Here is an 18,826-nt window from a genome sequence, read left to right as displayed (position 1 = left end):
AACAAAGCAAACCTGTGCCTCAAGAAAGTAGCAGCAGAACCAAGTTTAAACCCAGATACTCTAAGTCCAAATTCATTATTCTTTATACTCCACCACATTGGGAACAAGGGGAATATTGATATGGGAAATATCTCTTCCCCCAACAATATCACTGATGTTGTTACATAAGGTTCTTTGGTAGAGAGAGTTCATGGATCAATAACTGGAAAGAACCTGAGAAGTCATCTAATCCCACTTTTTTTCAAATTAGGAATCTGGGGGCCAGGAAAGTTACATGATTTGCCCAAGATAGTAAAGTAAAAATATAGAAAACATCCAAAGTGCAATACGAATGCAGGCCCTCTGACAAGATAGTGCCCCTTTTAAACAGAAGGATTTCAGTTACTCTATTTTGTGGCTTAGTAAAGAAAAAAAAAAAAAAAAACACATTTGCCATACTCTTTCTCTGCTGTTGTTAACAATAGGGAAACTAGCAGAAAATCTCTCTCCTTCAAAAGGTAGCTGTAAAGTCCAGAGTTAATTATGGCTATCACACCAGTCTACAAAATGGCTATTCACATAAATCAAGAGTATATCTAGAGGTAATATAGCCCAATACTTCTCTCTTGGAAATCTTTCTCTTAGCCCCACAGCTCAAACCATTTATTAACTTCTGCTTATCATCCTTATTCTAAAGATGAAACTGAAACTTAGAGAGACCAGATGACTTTACTTATAGAGTTAAACATCAAAAGTGGAATTTGAATTCAGGTCTTCCAAAACTCCTGAGTTCAAACTTCTTCACAGTAGCCTCCCCAGCTCCAATTTATGCCGATGTTTTCTAAAAGTTAGAACACAGTGGTATATGTATGTGTATATATATATATATATATATATATATATATATATATATGTCATATATATGTGTGTATATATATATATCAATATCTCAAAACTGAACAATATGTGTATGTATATTTTACATATATGCATATAAACTTGAGTGTGCTTTCTAGTGACTTCAATATATCTAATTTGTAAGATAAACAATGAACAGTGTGTGTGTGTGTATTTGTGTGTGTATGTGTGTAACTTGAATGTACTTTCCAATAACTTCAGTATAGCTAACCTGTAATATAATAATGACCATTGTCTCCATCATTAGATTTTACTTTAGAAAATGAAAGGCTGTAAAGATGTGCCTTTTTTTTTAATTACTGTGAAATTGTTGAATTTCCTATTCTTCCCTTGCCAACTTTCTTTATCCCTGGGGGATAATCTTTAATGAAATCAGTTCCTTCTTGGATGACTGTGTATGTATTTCTCCTTTTCTATTGTTGAGTCATGAGGATCAACTTTTAGACAACTGAATATTCTTTTCAGAATGTCATTTAAATGAGCTATGAAAATTGATCTCTGTGCTTAGATGCAAGAAATGAATGCAAACTTAAAAGAAATTACACACAATACTGGGCTCAAAAACACTGAATGAACTCTGCCTAAACTTTATGAATTTTGTTTTTTATAGGAAATTTGTAAGTGAATTCTGTCTGATAAGATCTCCAGCTTTCATCTGTTTTCTCTCACCTCCATGGTTAACAGAACAAAGGATGGGCTATATTTTTGGAAACTCTCTGTTATGCCACAGTCTCCTTGAACTGTTCTACCTCAGTTTCCTTCCATTAGTTTCCCTGAATTATATCTCCATTGTCCTATTGTCCTGAGTCAGCATGCAGCCCTTTTTGTCCTGCCCATTAGGGCTGTACTATCCCCCCTAAACATTCCAAAAGATAAGAATATCTCAGATACCTAATTGACATCTTTACTTCTGTTTATTCAGACATCCTGACTCTGGCTTCCTAATGAGAATTTATAGTTTCCCCCCATCCTGTTAAAACCAAATTTATGGTGCTGAGACTTCCTGCTCTTTTCTTCCTGCCTTTGTTTCTAGAGTCCTATAAAAAACAAAACAAAACCTGGGATTCTCACATTCGCCACTGGATACTTTGAGACAAGAGTCCTGTACAGTCAATCAATTAAACTCTCCAATAAATAAAATATTAAAACTCTCTAATATCTATCTTGCCTCAGTTCTTCCAGCATTATACTCTCCATACAAAAGGCTGAACTCAAATGTCACTTTGAACATCAGATCTTCTCTGATGCTATCAACTGAAAAGGATACCTTCTTCTCCCAATTTTATTCAAGCACCTTGTCTTCCTCTTTCCTTTTGTCAGAGTGAGCCCCACTAAAATTTATAATTTATCTTCTTGATTTTGCACACTCTTCTGCAGAGCTATCATCATCACCATCATCATCAATTATAATCATCAAATATGAGATTGCAAATTTAGAGGTAAAAAAGTTTTTAGGGTGCTAAATCCAATATTTTATATTTTATTAAAAAAATAAACTTAGACCCAAGAGGTTTTCAACCAACATTTGGTAGCATGTTAATTTTCTGAGAGCTTAGAATGCATCTTTAAAAAAATTTTATAATCCCAGGCTTCACACAGTACTTTCAAAGCTAGCATTTATATAGCATTTTAAGGTCTGCTATGTGCTTTATATATGTGAACTTGTTAATTCATTAAGTCATTCATTAATTCATTAAGTACCTATTAAGTGTACTGTAATGCACACACTATAAAACAGTCACATTACTTTTAGTAGATGTTTGATACTTGTTTTATTAATGGGAACTGTCTTTTGTATAGTGATTCAATGTTTTCAAAGCACTCAATATACATTCTCTCATTTAGATATTCCAATAACTCTCTAAGGGAAATACTGCAAGCATTATAATCTGAGTCAGATGAGGAAACTGAAATTCAAAAAAGTGGCTTGCTCATAACCATGTAATAAGGGAAGAGGTAAGATTTAAACTAAACTCCTACTACACTGTGCTATCTCATATTGATATTATTATTATATTATTTTAAGAAGGAGGAGGGGAAAGAAAAGAAGGAGCATATTAAAAAGGACAGAGAACTACAAGTAAAATTTGAAAGGACTTTTTCTTTTTTCTTTTTTTACATTAATGCTGATATTGATGAGGTTAGAGGCAGTTGTAGAGAATTGTGAAAATCCTCTTTTAGTCCCAGGCACAGGTTCTTCATTAAAGAATTCACGAACCCAAAATATTAATGGCAAAAATGGAGGTTTATTGTTGGATAGGAAGCCAGCTTTACTGGGAAGCCTGACTTCCTCAGAGGCAAGTGCTGTTAAGGAAATGGGGTTAGTGCTGAGAAGAGAATGTCTCCACAGAAGACAGGATCCTATTTTGGATATTCTGCAAAGAATGAGTTTAGAAATTGCCCTTTAAAAAGTAATCTTGTGGTTCAGGTTTCAGGTTGAAAAGAAAGCCAAAGTCCCCAAGCTTAGATGCTTATCAATATCCAGCCCAGGTCTCCCAAATGGATTTGAATTGGAATTTGGCTATCAGGCTATCTATCAATGGGGGTAATTTGCCTTAGAAAGGGCCAGGCAGGAAGATATACTCTTATAGACTCTCTGGAGTCTGGGGGTGAGGAATCAAGGGGATAGAGTTTAAGAGTATTAATTTTACAGATCAAAAGAGAACACAGTTTCAGAGTGATAATTTTAAAGGAAACACAGTTTCATACACCCTTCAATATAAATTAGTCTTTGAGATATGAAGAAACAAATAATTATATTACATTGAGCCCTAGCAAGGGAAGTATCCCAGATATTGTACCTCAATGCTAAAAAGATGGAAAAAGTGAGTTCAATCTTACCTCAAACCCTTTTACAGGGGTCCTCAAACTTTTTAAATAGGGGGCCAGTTCACTGTCCCTCAGACTATTGCAGGGCGGGACCATAGTAAAAACAAAAACTTTGTTTTGTGGGCCTTTAAATAAAGAAACTTCATAGCCCTGGGTGAAGGGGATAAACATCCTCAGCTGCTGCATCTGGCCCACGGGCCGTAGTTTGAGGACAGAAATGACATCACAATAAAATCACTTAAACTCTTTCTCAATTTCCTAGATTCAATTTCCCAGCTGTGTGATTTTAAGAAAAACACAATCTCTGTATGTAACATTGTTTCCTCATTGTTAAAATGAAAATATTAGCACTTGCACTAACAATTTAACTAAGTTAGGATGAATTAAATGCTTGAAAAATTATAAAGTAGAACTCAAATGTGCCCCATTATTATTAATTTAAAAATCATATCTCCCATAATATCTCTCATGGTGATATGATAATCCATATTCAATCAATCAGTTTTTATTAAGCACTTACTAGCTATTACACATTATGATAAGATATGCTAGAGATACAAAAAAAAAGAAAAGAAAAAACACAATACCTATCCTCAGAGAACTTATAATCTAATGGGGAAAACAACATGCAAACAAAATATATACAAAGCAAACTATATACAGGGTAAACAGGTGATAAATAATAGAGGGAAAGGTATTACAATTAAGACAAATAAAATGTCACTACTACCTGGTATCTATACATAAAATTTCAGGGGATTCATGAACTTGGATGGAGAAAATACATCTTTATTATTGAAGCAGTTTGTGGTCCCTTTAAGTAACTACATTTGTGATTCCTTTCAGATTGATTTGTGGTTACTTTCAGATTACTCCCAACCCCTCCTGGCTGATTCATTATTAGTTCAGGAAGTTAGGACCTTTGATTCATAAATCCTGGTCAAAAGTATCCCTTTGAATTTCAATAGGAGGTCTGGGCTTGATCCAACACCCATCGGATCTGAGCCAACTTAGGCTGTCCCAGCCCCCATTCTGATGATCTGCTTGGGTTTCCCAACCTCCACCAAGCAAATTCTAGCCCTCGATGAAACCCAGCTAGGAGCCAACTTGGGACTCCACCCACAGGCCCCCTTTAGCTAAATCTCTCATTATAAAAAGAGCCAAACTAAAATCATTTTTTTGCAGAGGTTCCAAACATGCCATGCTATGCTATGCTTGGCATGTTAAGGACCTTTGCCCACTGAAATAGTGTTTTCAGTGCTATCTTCTCTTTACCCTCACCTATTTCCTTAATCAGACTTTAATCTTACTTCCAATCCCCATAATAAACCTCTTTTATCAATCTAGGTTTTCGGGTCTATAAAATCCTTTACAGGAAACTTCTTGTGCTGCCAGAAACTCATTACCTTTGTGTGGAATCCCAAGGGATGCAGGGGAGCCAAATCTACCCTAAAACCTGAACTGCTACTAGACCTTATTTAACTCCCTGACTACCAGAAACCCTAATTTCATTTGGGTTCCCCAAATCTAAACCTCATCATTATCACTAATATCTAACTGGAAATATAGTATTTCCTTCCATTATGAATGTAGTCAGCAATTTTCTAAAAAGAAGTTAATAGGATTTATAAGTTTGTTGAAGGACTCCATAAAACAAATAAACAAACAAAAGATTAAGAATACCCACACCAGAATCCTCAGTCAAAATGGTCTCTTTCAGGTTCTCAAGATTCAGTTGAGAAGATGAACAATGCCTCCTTTTGATGTGAAGAAGGATCTTACATCTTCTGCTGAGTTTGCTACCTGAGGGAAGGTTGCTAGAGATGAGTAAAGCAGTTTCCATCTGCTCTAGCACTTCCTAACTTTTGTGTCCATCCTATTCTTCTATCCAACTGGGAGAACCTCCCATACAAGAACAACATTCCCTTTGATCTCAGGCATTTCTGTAATTGGTCCTTAAGAGAAGAGAAAAAGAAAAAAATGATAGAAATCAAGAATTCCTTCTTAGCTTGGCTATGTTTAACTTCCATTCCCTGTTGTCATGTTTTCTGCCTAAATCTCCAGCCTTTAAATGGAAGAAAAAAAGTGAAATTGTTTCTCCCATCTGACCATCTGACTATTGGTCTTCTACCTTTTATTACATTTTTCTTCAGATCTTCAGATTCCCTGGCAGGAGGAGTAAAATTGTCCATGTAACAATGGACATTCTCACACTTGGTCATAGCCTACACAATCTAAAAATTCTGAACTCCTGTAGGCCATCATCTAAACCCCAACCCCCATTTTACACCACCTGATTTCTAATTTTTATTCCATTTAACCCTTCCACCCCAAAGTTTCAGTAAAACAATATCAGCCCTTTGCCATAAATCCTCATGAATATTGCTTCCATTGGCAACAAACTTTCCTTCATCATAAATCTTTTTCTTGTCCCAATACTTCTATCTTCTAGCTTTCACTAAAATTTATCTCCTGACATAGCCTCTTTGAAAACCTTTTCTAATATTGTACACAACTTCACTCATTTCCCTCAGCTAACTGGCTGAAACAGGACAATTGGGATACATCTTGTTCCCCATTACCATTTCCAGGTTCTCTCCCTGTTAGAATCCTTACAAAGTGATAAGTCAGTTGCCTAATTTAGCATGGTACTTAGCAAATCCTCTAGCTCACTAATGTATTCAAGTACTCATTGGAGTTCACTCTTTTGGGAGATTCACAAGTCAGTATTCAGTATGAGATACACAAGTCAGAAACCCACAATCCCACTGTCTCAGAGGAGGAGTCAACCATTGGGTTCACACCTCCCATAATCCCACTCTTAGAGGAGGAGTCAACCTTTGGAGAAAGCATAAAAACAGTTGAGCTCAGTCAGCAGAGTCAGTTGAAAAGATTCAGAGTGGAGGAGTGTCAGTTCAGAAGAAGCCAAGAGTCAGAGTTGAGCTAGAGGCAAAAGACTAGCAATGAGAGCTCTTGGAACCAAGGAAAGCTGAGGCCTCTAAGAAAGCCTCATCCCAAAGAAGGAGAAAATAAACATTTGGATTTTATCAGCTGGCTGCACTTGAAGTGATTATTGATTTGAATTGAAACTAAGGCTGCCTCCAGAAAACCTCCCCAAGAAACCTGCTCCCAGAGAGAACGATCATATATTATATAAAAGAAAAAGAACACCACATCTCTCTATTTTCATTACTCAGTAAACTCTTCTTCTTTGAGGTCCTTGCAATTTGTCTCTACCACCCAATCAAAATCTTGATATCTGTTGTCTGGTATTTTCCTTCCTCTACTTCATTCACACACAAAGATTATCACATACTTGATCTTGTCATCACAAATAAATTTACCACTTCCATGGCTAAGAATTCCAAAATCCCTTTACCTGACATTGTCTATTGGCTTTGCATTTCCCTCCCTCTCTGCCTTTCATTACCAAATTCTATTCTTTTTTCACATCATGATCTTCAACCCATTGACCTCTTAGTTCCCTCCCCAGGTTATCTCACTTGTACTAGTTATTATCTACTCTTTTCTCCATCTTGACCCATTGGAAAACCTACACTGTCTTCTGAGTTTCTGACTCCTAGATTATACTTTGTTTGTCAAGGCTCAGTCTTGGATCATTCCCAGCATCTACTGTCTTTGTTCCTATATACTTGCTGTTAAACAAAAGTAGATAAAATTGTGTGACTATTCTGACTACTACAAATTTATGGTATACAACCTCATCTGGGTCCTCATTGCTGCTAGGCAACCCTACTATGTACTTCCTTCATCAACTCACACTTCCATTCTCAAGCAGTTGTTTCAAACTTTTTATCCTATCTCAAACTTTACATCACTTCCTTCCCCCTACTCTCTCAACTGAGAATTTTGCCTCATATTTTACAGAAAAAAACTTGAGACCTTTGATTATATACTAACTTTAAATAATTCTTATACATTCTGCTGCTATTTGATCCTTCACCTCTGTCTCACATGAAGAGGGAGCCTCACTTCTTATCGAGGCTGCCTTTAATGTAAGACATTTTTAAATGTAATCTGCACTTTTAACATATTTCTCATTTTTTCTTAAATCTAGACAATCAATAACAAAAAAAATCAAATCCTTATTTGTAGCTTTTTCAGATTTACAAAGTATTAATGTGCACAATGAAAATTTGCCAGTCTGCCCTGATGAGCCAATTTGAACTGGTTCCAGCATGTCAGTGGCCAGAGATAATAATCTATTAATTTTGAGCCTACAGTACCTAACAGACAAGTTTAAAAGATAATACATCACTAAAACTTTGAAGAGAGAGTAAGGCTGAATGTATAGTGGGGTAGTCATCTACATAGAGATGAGAATTAAATTCATGTGGGTTATCAAATGAAAAAGAGTTGAAATTATTCATTTGCATTATATTCATAGATTCCTATCCTCCCTCAAATATTGCTTTACTGACCTTCCCTTCGCCCTCTCAGCTAGAAGAATCTTGCCTCATATTTTATAGAAAGAAGTTGAAGCTATTTGCTATACTCCCATTCCTCTACTCTCTTCATCTTAAATCACACATATTCTGCTGCTTGATGCTAAAACTAGGTAGAATTGGTAAGGACAAGGGTTTGAATGTCACCTTCAACTCAGACTATGTGCTTATCCCCATAGTGATCATCAAAAGCAACATTTATTAAACTCCTTTGGTGTGCCAGGCTTAGTGTTAAGCACTGGAGATTTAAAGATAGGCAAAAACATGATCCCTGCTCTTAAAGAACGTATATTGCAATGGACGAAATAACCTATAAACAAAGTGTATACAAGATAAACATAGTATAAATTGAGGGCAGTTTCAAAGAGAAGGCAGAAGAATGCCATGAGGGATCAGAAAAGTCTTCATACAGAAAGTGGGATCTGAGCTAAATTTTTTTTCTTTCCCATTCCCTTTTCAAAAATCACATTAATACATTTTTATGGAATAAAACAAGCATTTCCACAGCACAGTATGATAAAAAAAAAGATTATTGTATATAAAACTGCAAATCTACTATTTACAACTTGATATTCCTTACAAATACACAAACAAAATTACCATGTCAATTTCTTTTTTTTTTCCTCTTTTTTTTCCTACCCTTCTCCCATCTCACCCTAAAGATGTCTCTGAGCCAAAGCTAAGAAGTAGAAATAAGAAGGAAGACCACTCCAGGAATGTTTTATTTTAATACTTTAGGTAAAAGAGAGTCATTGGAATATATTGAGTAGAAGGAATGTACCATGATTAGAACTGCACTTTAGGAAAATAATTTTTGCAGCATGTATAAAGGGTGGATTGGAATAGGGGCAAAATTGAGGGCAAGTTACTCATAGAAACTGAGGCTCTGAGGTCTCTTTGAAATGTGATCTTACCTGTAGTATTTAGTTCATGATATTGTTCTGAGGTTCAAAGTAAATATATGGATAGTGCTTTGCAAATCTTGAAGTGCATATAAATATCAGTTATATTATTGTCATTATTGAAAAAGAAGAATGGAGCCTGTGGATCTAAAAGACATTCCAGATTTATATTCTATATTCCACATTCAAAATATATTTTATTTCTTAGATATAGAAGTTTTATTCACACTGGTATTCTATCCATTTCTCTGAGTGTATTTTTTAAAGTGCCCTGGTCTCTTTGATAGTCTGTATTTCATTTGCCTTCCAGGTAATTTTCCAGATATAAAATTTCCTACATTTTGTAGAATGAGAATTTTAATGAAATAAATCCAACTCTTCCTAGACTATGAAAACAAGCCCTGCAGGATAAACAGAATGGAATAATGTTAAAATAATAAGATTTCCTTAGAGAACCTTTAAGTTTAGTGTTTTATTTCACAGACCCAAAGAAAAAGGTTCAAAATCATTTCCTATAAATTTGATGAGTCTGATTTTTCTCTTCTAGGGAAATTTATTTACCACTTCTTAAAGGGACTTCTTAATGTGCATAAAGTTATATAAAGAACACTTATACAAATATAAAATGAAGAGCACCGAGACAGATCAGAACAAATCCAAGAGACAATAATTAAATTGTAAATAGAATAGAATACATGATTAAGGAAGCCAGGATAGAGGGAACGGAATTATGAAGTGAGAAAAAATTGTCCTTGCTTTGTTCAAGACATCTTTCTTCAGTCCTCTGCCTTGCTTTCTAAGCACCCAGTGTCTTCAAGCTAACCAGATCTACTCAAGTTCCCCATTATGTGACCTTATTAAGTAAGACAGTTCTCTATTCTCTGTTAACTAAACATTCTCTGTTCCAGTCATACTGATTTCTTTGGCATTCTCTTCCATACATTTATTTCTTGGTCTCTTTATCTTTGCATAAGTTGTCTGTCCCCCATACTTAGAATTCTCTCTCTCCTACACTTCTATCTCTTAGAATCCCTATTTCCCACAAAAGTTCAATGCAAATTGGGCCACCTTCTAAAAGAACCCTTTCCTGACTCCCCCCCATTTCCCACCAAATTGAGGGTGAAGCCTTATATCTTTCATAAATATATACAATGAAAACATTCTTAATCAGCCATGTAAGCAGAAATAATAAAAAATGAAAAAGAAATAATTTCAAATATGTTGAAAAATGAGAAAGGATTATAAAAATAAAAATAATACATTTAGAAAAATAAGAAAAGATTTGGGAGATAAACTTTCCATTAAATGATATCCTAACTCAGGAGCATATATTTTAAACCTTCAGTAAGCATCATATGCAATGGGGAAAAACTGGAACCTTTCCCGGTAAGATCTGGAGTGAAGCAAGGTTGCCCACTATCACCATTATTATTCAATATTGTATTAGAAACACTGGCCTCTGCAATAAGAGTCGAGAAAGAGATTAAAGGAATTAGGGTAGGCAATGAGGAAACCAAACTATCACTCTTTGCAGATGATATGATGGTATACCTAGAAAACCCCAGAGATTCTACTAAAAAGCTATTAGAAATAATTCATAATTTTAGCAAAGTAGCAGGATACAAAATAAATCCCCATAAATCCTCAGCATTCTTATACACCACCAACAAAATCCAAGAGCAAGAGATACAAAGAGAAATTCCATTCAAAATAACTGTTGATAGCATAAAATATTTGGGAATCTACCTACCAAAGGAAAGTCAGGAATTATATGAGCAAAATTACAAAAAAGTTTTCACACAAATAAAGTCAGACTTAAATAATTGGAAAAATATTAAGTGCTCTTGGATAGGCCGAGCAAATATAATAAAGATGACAATACTCCCTAAACTAATCTATTTATTTAGTGCTATACCAATCAGACTTCCAAGAAAATATTTTAATGATTTAGAAAAAATAACAACAAAATTCATATGGAACAATAAAAAGTCGAGAATCTCAAGGGAATTAATGAAAAAAAAAATCAAATGAAGGTGGTCTAGCTGTACCTGATCTAAAATTATATTATAAAGCAGCAGTCACCAAAACCATCTGGTATTGGCTTAGAAATAGATTAGTTGATCAGTGGAAAAGGTTAGGTTCACAAGACAGAATAGTCAACTATAGCAATCTAGTGTTTGACAAACCCAAAGATTCTAAATTTTGGGATAAGATTTCATTTTTAGATAAAAACTGCTGGGAGAACTGGAAATTAGTATGGCAGAAATTAGGCAAGGACCCACACTTAACACCACATACCAAGATAAGATCAAAATGGGTCCATGATCTAGGCATAAAGAACGAGATTATAAATAAACTAGAGGAACATAGGATAGTTTATCTCTCAGACTTGTGGAGGAGAAAGAAATTTGTGACCAAAGATGAACTAGAGACCATTACCAATCACAAAATAGAAAATTTTGATTATATCAAATTAAAAAGCCTTTGTACAAACAGAACGAATGCAAACAAGATTAGTAGGGAAGTAACAAACTGGGAAAACATCTTTACAATTAAAGGTTCTGATAAAGGCCTCATTTCCAAAATATATAGAGAACTGACTCAAATTTATAAAAAATCAAGCCATTCTCCAATTGATAAATGGTCAAAGGATATGAACAGAGAATTTTCAGATGAAGAAATTGAAACTATTACCACTCACATGAAAGAGTGTTCCAAATCACTATTGATCAGAGAAATGCAAATTAAGACAACTCTGAGATATCACTACACACCTGTCAGATTGGCTAAGATGACAGGAAAAAATAATGATGAATGTTGGAGGGGATGCGGGAAAACGGGGACACTGATGCATTGTTGGTGGAGTTGTGAACGTATCCAGCCATTCTGGAGAGCGATCTGGAATTATGCCCAAAAAGTTATCAAACTGTGCATACCCTTTGATCCAGCAGTGTTTCTATTGGGCTTATACCCCAAAGAGATACTAAAAAAGGGAAGGGGACCTGTATGTGCCAAAATGTTTGTAGCAGCCCTGTTTGTAGTGGCTAGAAACTGGAAAATGAATGGATGCCCATCAATTGGAGAATGGCTGGGTAAATTGTGGTATATGAATGTTATGGAATATTATTGCTCTGTAAGGAATGACCAGCAGGATGAATACAGAGAGGCTTGGAGAGACCTACATGGACTGATGCTGAGTGACATGAGCAGAACCAGGAGATCATTATACACTTCGACAACGATATTGTGTGAGGATGTATTCTGATGGAAGTGGATTTCTCTGACAAAGAGACTTAACTGAGTTTCATTGGAGAAATGATGGACAGAAACAGCTACACCCAAAGAAGGAATACTGGGAAATGAATGTGAACTATTTGCATTTTTGATTTTCTTCCCGAGTTATTTTTACCTTCTGAATCCAATTCTCCCTGTGCAACAAGAGAACTGTTCGGTTCTGCAAATATGTATTGTATCTAGATATACTGCAACATATTTAACATATCTAGGACTGCTTGCCATCCTGGGGTGGGGGAGGAGGGAGGGAGGGGGAAAAAACGAAACATAAGTGATTGCAAGGGATAATGTCATGTAAAAATTATCCTGGCATGGATTCTGTCAATACAAAGTTATTATTAAATAAAATAAAATTTAAAAAAATGATATCCTAACTCTAAGATAAATTAATGCAAATTTATAAAAATGAAAGTCACTCAACAGTGGATAAAAAGTGAAAGATAATGAAGAGAATTTTCAAATGAAGCAGCAATCATTAACTATAAATAAAGCAAGCATTTTAAGATGACAGGAAAAGATAATGATGAATGTTGGAGGAGATGTGGGAAAACTGGGACACACGCAGTGTTGGTGGAGTTGTAGTGGATCCAACTATTCTGGAGAGGAATTTGGAACTATACTCAAAAAAATTATCAAATTGAGCATATCCTTTGATCCATCAGTGTTACTACTGAGCTTATATCCCAAAGAGATCTTAAAGAAAGGAAAGGGACCCATATGTGCAAAAATGTTTATGGCAGCCCTTTTTGTAGTGGATAGAAAGTGGAAATTGAATGGATGACCATCAACTGGGGAATGGCTGAGTTAATTGTGGTATATGAATGTTATGGCATATTATTGTGTTATAAGAAATGACCAGCAGGATGAATATAGAGAGGCTTGGAGAAACTTACATGAATTGATGCTAAGTAAAATGAGCAGATCAATTCTAATGGAAGTGGCTATATTCAACAATGAGAGGATCCAAATTAGTTCCAATTGATCAGTAATGAACAGAACCAGCTACACCCCACAAAAGAACATTGGGAAATGATTGTGGACCACAATATAGCATTTCCACTCTTTCTGTTATTGTTTGCTTGCATTTTTGTTTTTCTTACCAGGTTATTTTTACCTTCTTTCTAAATCCGATTTTTCTTGTGCAGCAAGATAACTGTATAAATATGTATACATATATTATATTTAAACATACTTTAACATATTTAACATGTATGGGATTACCTGCCATCTAGGAGAGGGGATAGAGGGAAGGAGGGGAAAAGTTGGAACAGAAGTTTTTGCAAGAGTCAATGTTGAAAAATTACCCATGCATGTATTTTGTCAATAAAAAGCTGTAATTAAAAAAAAAGAAAAGAAAAAATAAACAAGCAAAACAACTCTATATTAACATTTTATATATATCAAAGTGACAAAGATGGAAAGAAATGGGAAAAAAATCAGTGCTTGTAGGTATGTGGGAAAACAAGAGTGTTAATTCACTGTCTTGGGAAATGTAATTGATTTATCTTAATTGTACAATTATACAATTAAATTGTAATGATGTTTATATCCTTTGACCCAACAATCTCAGTTTTAAATTTTATACAAGAGGAAGTCAGTTATAAGGGAAAAGGATCTATTTGTACAAAAATATTTATAGTGGCACTAGCCATACTATTTTTTTTAATTGTAGAAAGAAAATATATGCCCAACAATTGAAGAATAGCTAAATAAATGATAGCATATGAATGTGATAAAATAATGTCATTATAATGAATGATGAACATGAATAAGACAAAACCAATGGAAGAGATGAAATAATGAATGAAAAAAGAAGAACCACAGAAACACACTGATATCAACTTCATAAAGTATGACAATACCCAACAGCAGCAAAACACAGCAAATTCAATAGTAGATAAAATACCAACCCTGGAGTCAGGAGGACTTGAGTTCAAATTCAACCTCAGGCACTTGACGGGTACTAGCTACATGACCCAATGCAAATCTCTTAACTCCTATTGCCTTAAAAAAAGTTAGCACTAAGCTGTTAATGTACTATGGCCATCGTTTCTTTCATCCCTCAGAAAAAAGGAACAGTCGTAATCATTTGTAAGCACATTTTCTTAGCTTATGGTTAAATGTATACATGTCAGGAATAACCAATAGTCCATTTTCATGAAATCAAAGAGCCTGTGATGATATGCTTTTGGCAATAAACTTTGGAAGCATTTTGTAGGATGTTATGTGTTATGCTGCTTGGGTTTGCTTTAAACCTTTTGAGACTTTATAGTATAGAGAAATGTCTGATCTGAATTATCAAAGAGTTCTATATGCCAATTAAGTCTCATTTCTAGATCAAAATAAAATATCCTACATTACATTGTGTTTGGGAAAATTCACATATGGTATTTTCTAACATAATGCATTCTAGAATCTGCCAAGACCTTGGATTGCTGAAGATGAGGTAATTCCTACAGTCCTTCTAAGCTAAAATATTCCATGATGCTAATCTACTTTCTTCTAAAAGCCTGGAAAAGATCATGTAAAAATGAAATAGAAAGTTTTGACATTCCCACAAGGTCCATTCTTTTTAGGACTAAAATCTACACAATATCTGTTGCCACTTTTAGAAAGATGCTGCTGATAATTGTTGTGTAATTCCCTCCTTAGAAAAGCCATGATCATTAGCAGTCAAGATATATAAATTCAAAACCTCTTTTATTTTATCTCTATCTAGTTAACTACACTATTCCAATTTTCCTATCAAGTATCATTTGGGAATGGTGGAGTTTTTAAGTAAGCTATGTTGGTGATGAAGCTTTGCTCTTTTTGGAGTTTCTATTTTTTTCATAGATTTTGTATTATATGGAATGTAAGTAATGATGAGTTTAATATTTAGTAAAAGAATAAAGGGACTTCCGGTTAAGATGGCGGAGAGGTGGCTCACAGCTGCATAAGCTCCACGCTTTCTCTCACTATCCATTTCATTACAAGCCTCTGAATCAATGCTTGACTGAAAAAAACCCACAAATAGTTACCAAGAGAAGCCATCCTTGAGATCCGCCAAGAAAGGTCTGTCTTTACTGGAGGGCTGGGGCGGTTTTAGATCGGGCGCAGGCGGCGGGCAGCGGCAGTGAGGGCACAGGAGCAGACTGGAGAGGGGGTGGAGAGCGATCGTAGCCGTCTCTGCGGGGAGAGCTTCGCTACAGGTTTGGATACTTTCTTCCGGCAGCAAGTCAACAGCCCAGCAGAGAAGCTAAAAACACCGGGGCTGAAAATACAACCCCAAACAGCTGGAGTCTCTCAGGACCTGGCCGCCCCCCCCTTCCCCCCCCTCAGTGACTCAGCACGCTTTGGGATCTCAGAGCGCAGGCGCAGCACAGTCCTGCTAGTGCCTCACTGCTGCCCCCTGCAGTCTGTAGAGGAAGCTCGATAACACACCAAGCCCCCCCCCCCCCCCAAAGAAAGACTCCAGTTTTTTCTGTTTTTCTTTGGTAGTTTGTCTCTGATTAATAGACAGAATGAGCAAGAAGCTGAAGAGGACTTTAACCCTTGACAGCTTCTACACAGATAGAGAGCAGACTCTAAATCCTGAGGAGACTAAAAACAGGCAGTCCCCAGGTGAATCCCCAAAGGAGGAGATTGTCTGCTCCTCAGCACAGATGAACCTCATAGAAGTGATTAAAAAGGCTCTCACAAGGGAGCTAGAAGAAAAATGGGAAAAGGAGAGGGAGGCTTGGCAAAAGAGCCTGGAGAAGTCAGTTAAAGAGAGAGTGGATAAAGAAGTAAAATCCTTGAAAAATAGGATTAGTGAACTGGAAACAGAAAACAGCTCTCTAAAAAACAAAATTGGCGAAATGGAAAAAAATTCCACAGAACAAAAGAACTCAATTGGACAATTAGAGAAAGATCTTAAAAAAGTGAGTGAAGAGAATACTTCACTGAAAATCAGAATTGAACAAGTGGAATTGAATGACTCGAGGAGACAAGAAGAATCAGTCAAGCAAATCCAAAAAAATCAATCAATGGAGAAAAATGTGAAATACCTTCTGGGGAAGACAACAGACCTGGAAAACAGATCCAGGAGAGACAATCTGAGAATCATTGGACTCCCAGAAAAACATGATGAAAAAAAGAGCCTGGACACTGTCTTCCAGGAAATTATCAAAGAGAACTGCCCAGAAGTCATAGGAACAGAGGAAAAAATAAACATTGAAAGGATTCATCGATCACCCACTGAAAGGGATCCTAAAATCAAAACACCAAGGAATATAGTGGCCAAATGCCAGAACCCTCAGATGAAAGAAAAAATATTGCAAGCGGCTAGAAAAACCCAATTCAAGTATCAAGGAGCCACAATAAGGATCACCCAGGATCTGGCAGCATCCACATTAAAAGATCGAAGGGCCTGGAATATGATATTCCGAAAGGCTAAGGAACTTGGTATGCAACCAAAAATAACTTACCCAGCGAGAATGAGCATCTTTTTCCAGGGAAGAAGATGGACATTCAACGAAGTAAGCGAATTTCATCTATTTCTGATGAAAAAACCAGAACTTAACAAAAAGTTTGATCTACAAATATAGAACTCAAGAGAAATCTAAAAAGGTAAAGATTAATCTTGGGAACTATATTTTGACTATATAGATGTATAAAGAATACATGTATACCTTGTTCTAGAAATTGATGTGGAAAGGACATTGTACCAGAAAAAGGGTAAAGTGGGGGTAGTACATCTCATGAAGAGGCATAGGAAACCTATTATATCTGAGAGAAAGAATGGAGGGGGATGAATATAGTGGGTATCTTACTGCCTTCAGAATTGGCTTTAAGTGAAAAATCTTAAGACATATTCAATCTATGGTGAAACTTCTCCCATCTCATTGAAAAGTGAGAAGGGAAAAGTGGAAAGGGAAGGAATAAGCTAAGCGGAAGGGAATACGGGAACTGGGAGGGAAAGGGGTAAGATAGGGGGAGGAACTCTAAGGCGGGGGGAGGGACACTAAAAAGGGAGGGCTGTGAGAAGCAAGGGGTGCTCACAAGCTTAATACTTGGAAGGGGGGAAAGGGGAAAGAAGGGAGGAAAGCATAAACCGGGGTTAACAAGATGGCAAGTAATACAGAATTGGTCATTCTAACCATAAACGTGAACGGGGTAAACTCCCCCATAAAGAGGAAGCGGTTAGCAGAATGGATTAAAAGCCAGAATCCTACAATATGTTGTTTACAGGAAACACACCTGAAGCGGGGAGATACATGCAGGTTAAAGGTAAAAGGTTGGAGCAAAATCTACTATGCTTCAGGTGAAGTCAAAAAAGCAGGGGTAGCCATCCTGATCTCAGATCAAGCTAAAGCAAAAATTGACCTAATTAAAAGAGATAAGGAAGGACACTATATCTTGCTAAAGGGTAGCATGGATAATGAAGCACTATCTATATTAAACATATATGCACCAAGTGGGGTAGCATCTAAATTCTTAAAAGAGAAACTAAGAGAGCTGCAAGAAGAAATAGACAGTAAAACTATAATAGTGGGAGATCTTAACCTTGCACTCTCAGAATTAGATAAATCAAACCAGAAAATAAATAAGAAAGAAGTCAAAGAGGTAAACAGAATACTAGAAAAGCTAGATATGATAGATCTCTGGAGAAAATGTAATGGAGACAGAAAGGAATACACTTTCTTTTCAGCAGTTCATGGAACCTATACAAAAATTGACCATATATTAGGACATAAAAACCTCAAACTCAAATGTAGTAAGGCAGAAATAGTAAATGCATCCTTTTCAGACCACGATGCAATGAAAATTACATTCAACAAAAAAGCAGGGGGAAGTAGACCAAAAAATAATTGGAAACTAAATAATCTCATACTAAAGAATGATTGGGTGAAACAGCAAATCATAGACATAATTAATAACTTCACCCAAGAAAACGATAATAATGAGACATCATACCAAAATGTATGGGATGCAGCCAAAGCGGTAATAAGGGGAAATTTCATATCTCTAGAGGCCTATTTGTATAAAATAGAGAAAGAGAAGGTCAATGAATTGGGTTTGCAATTAAAAATGCTAGAAAAGGAACAAATTAAAAACCCCCAGTCAAACACTAAACTTGAAATTCTAAAAGTAAAAGGTGAGATCAATAAAATTGAAAGTAAAAAAACTATTGAATTGATTAATAAAACTAAGAGTTGGTTCTATGAAAAAACCAACAAAATAGACAAACCCTTAGTAAATCTGATTAAAAAAAGGAAAGAGGAAAATCAAATTGTTAGTCTTAAAAATGAAAAGGGAGAACTCACCACTAACGAAGAGGAAATTAGAGCAATAATTAGGAGTTACTTTGCCCAACTTTATGCCAATAAATTCGACAACTTAAATGAAATAGAAAAATACCTCCAAAAATACAGCTTGCCCAAACTAACAGAGGAAGAAGTAAATATCCTAAACAGT

Source organism: Antechinus flavipes, chromosome 3, assembly GCF_016432865.1.
Source record: "Antechinus flavipes isolate AdamAnt ecotype Samford, QLD, Australia chromosome 3, AdamAnt_v2, whole genome shotgun sequence".
In the NCBI taxonomy this organism is placed as follows: domain Eukaryota; kingdom Metazoa; phylum Chordata; class Mammalia; order Dasyuromorphia; family Dasyuridae; genus Antechinus; species Antechinus flavipes.
The sequence above is the reverse complement of the archived record's forward strand: the minus strand, read 5'-3'. Positions refer to the sequence as shown.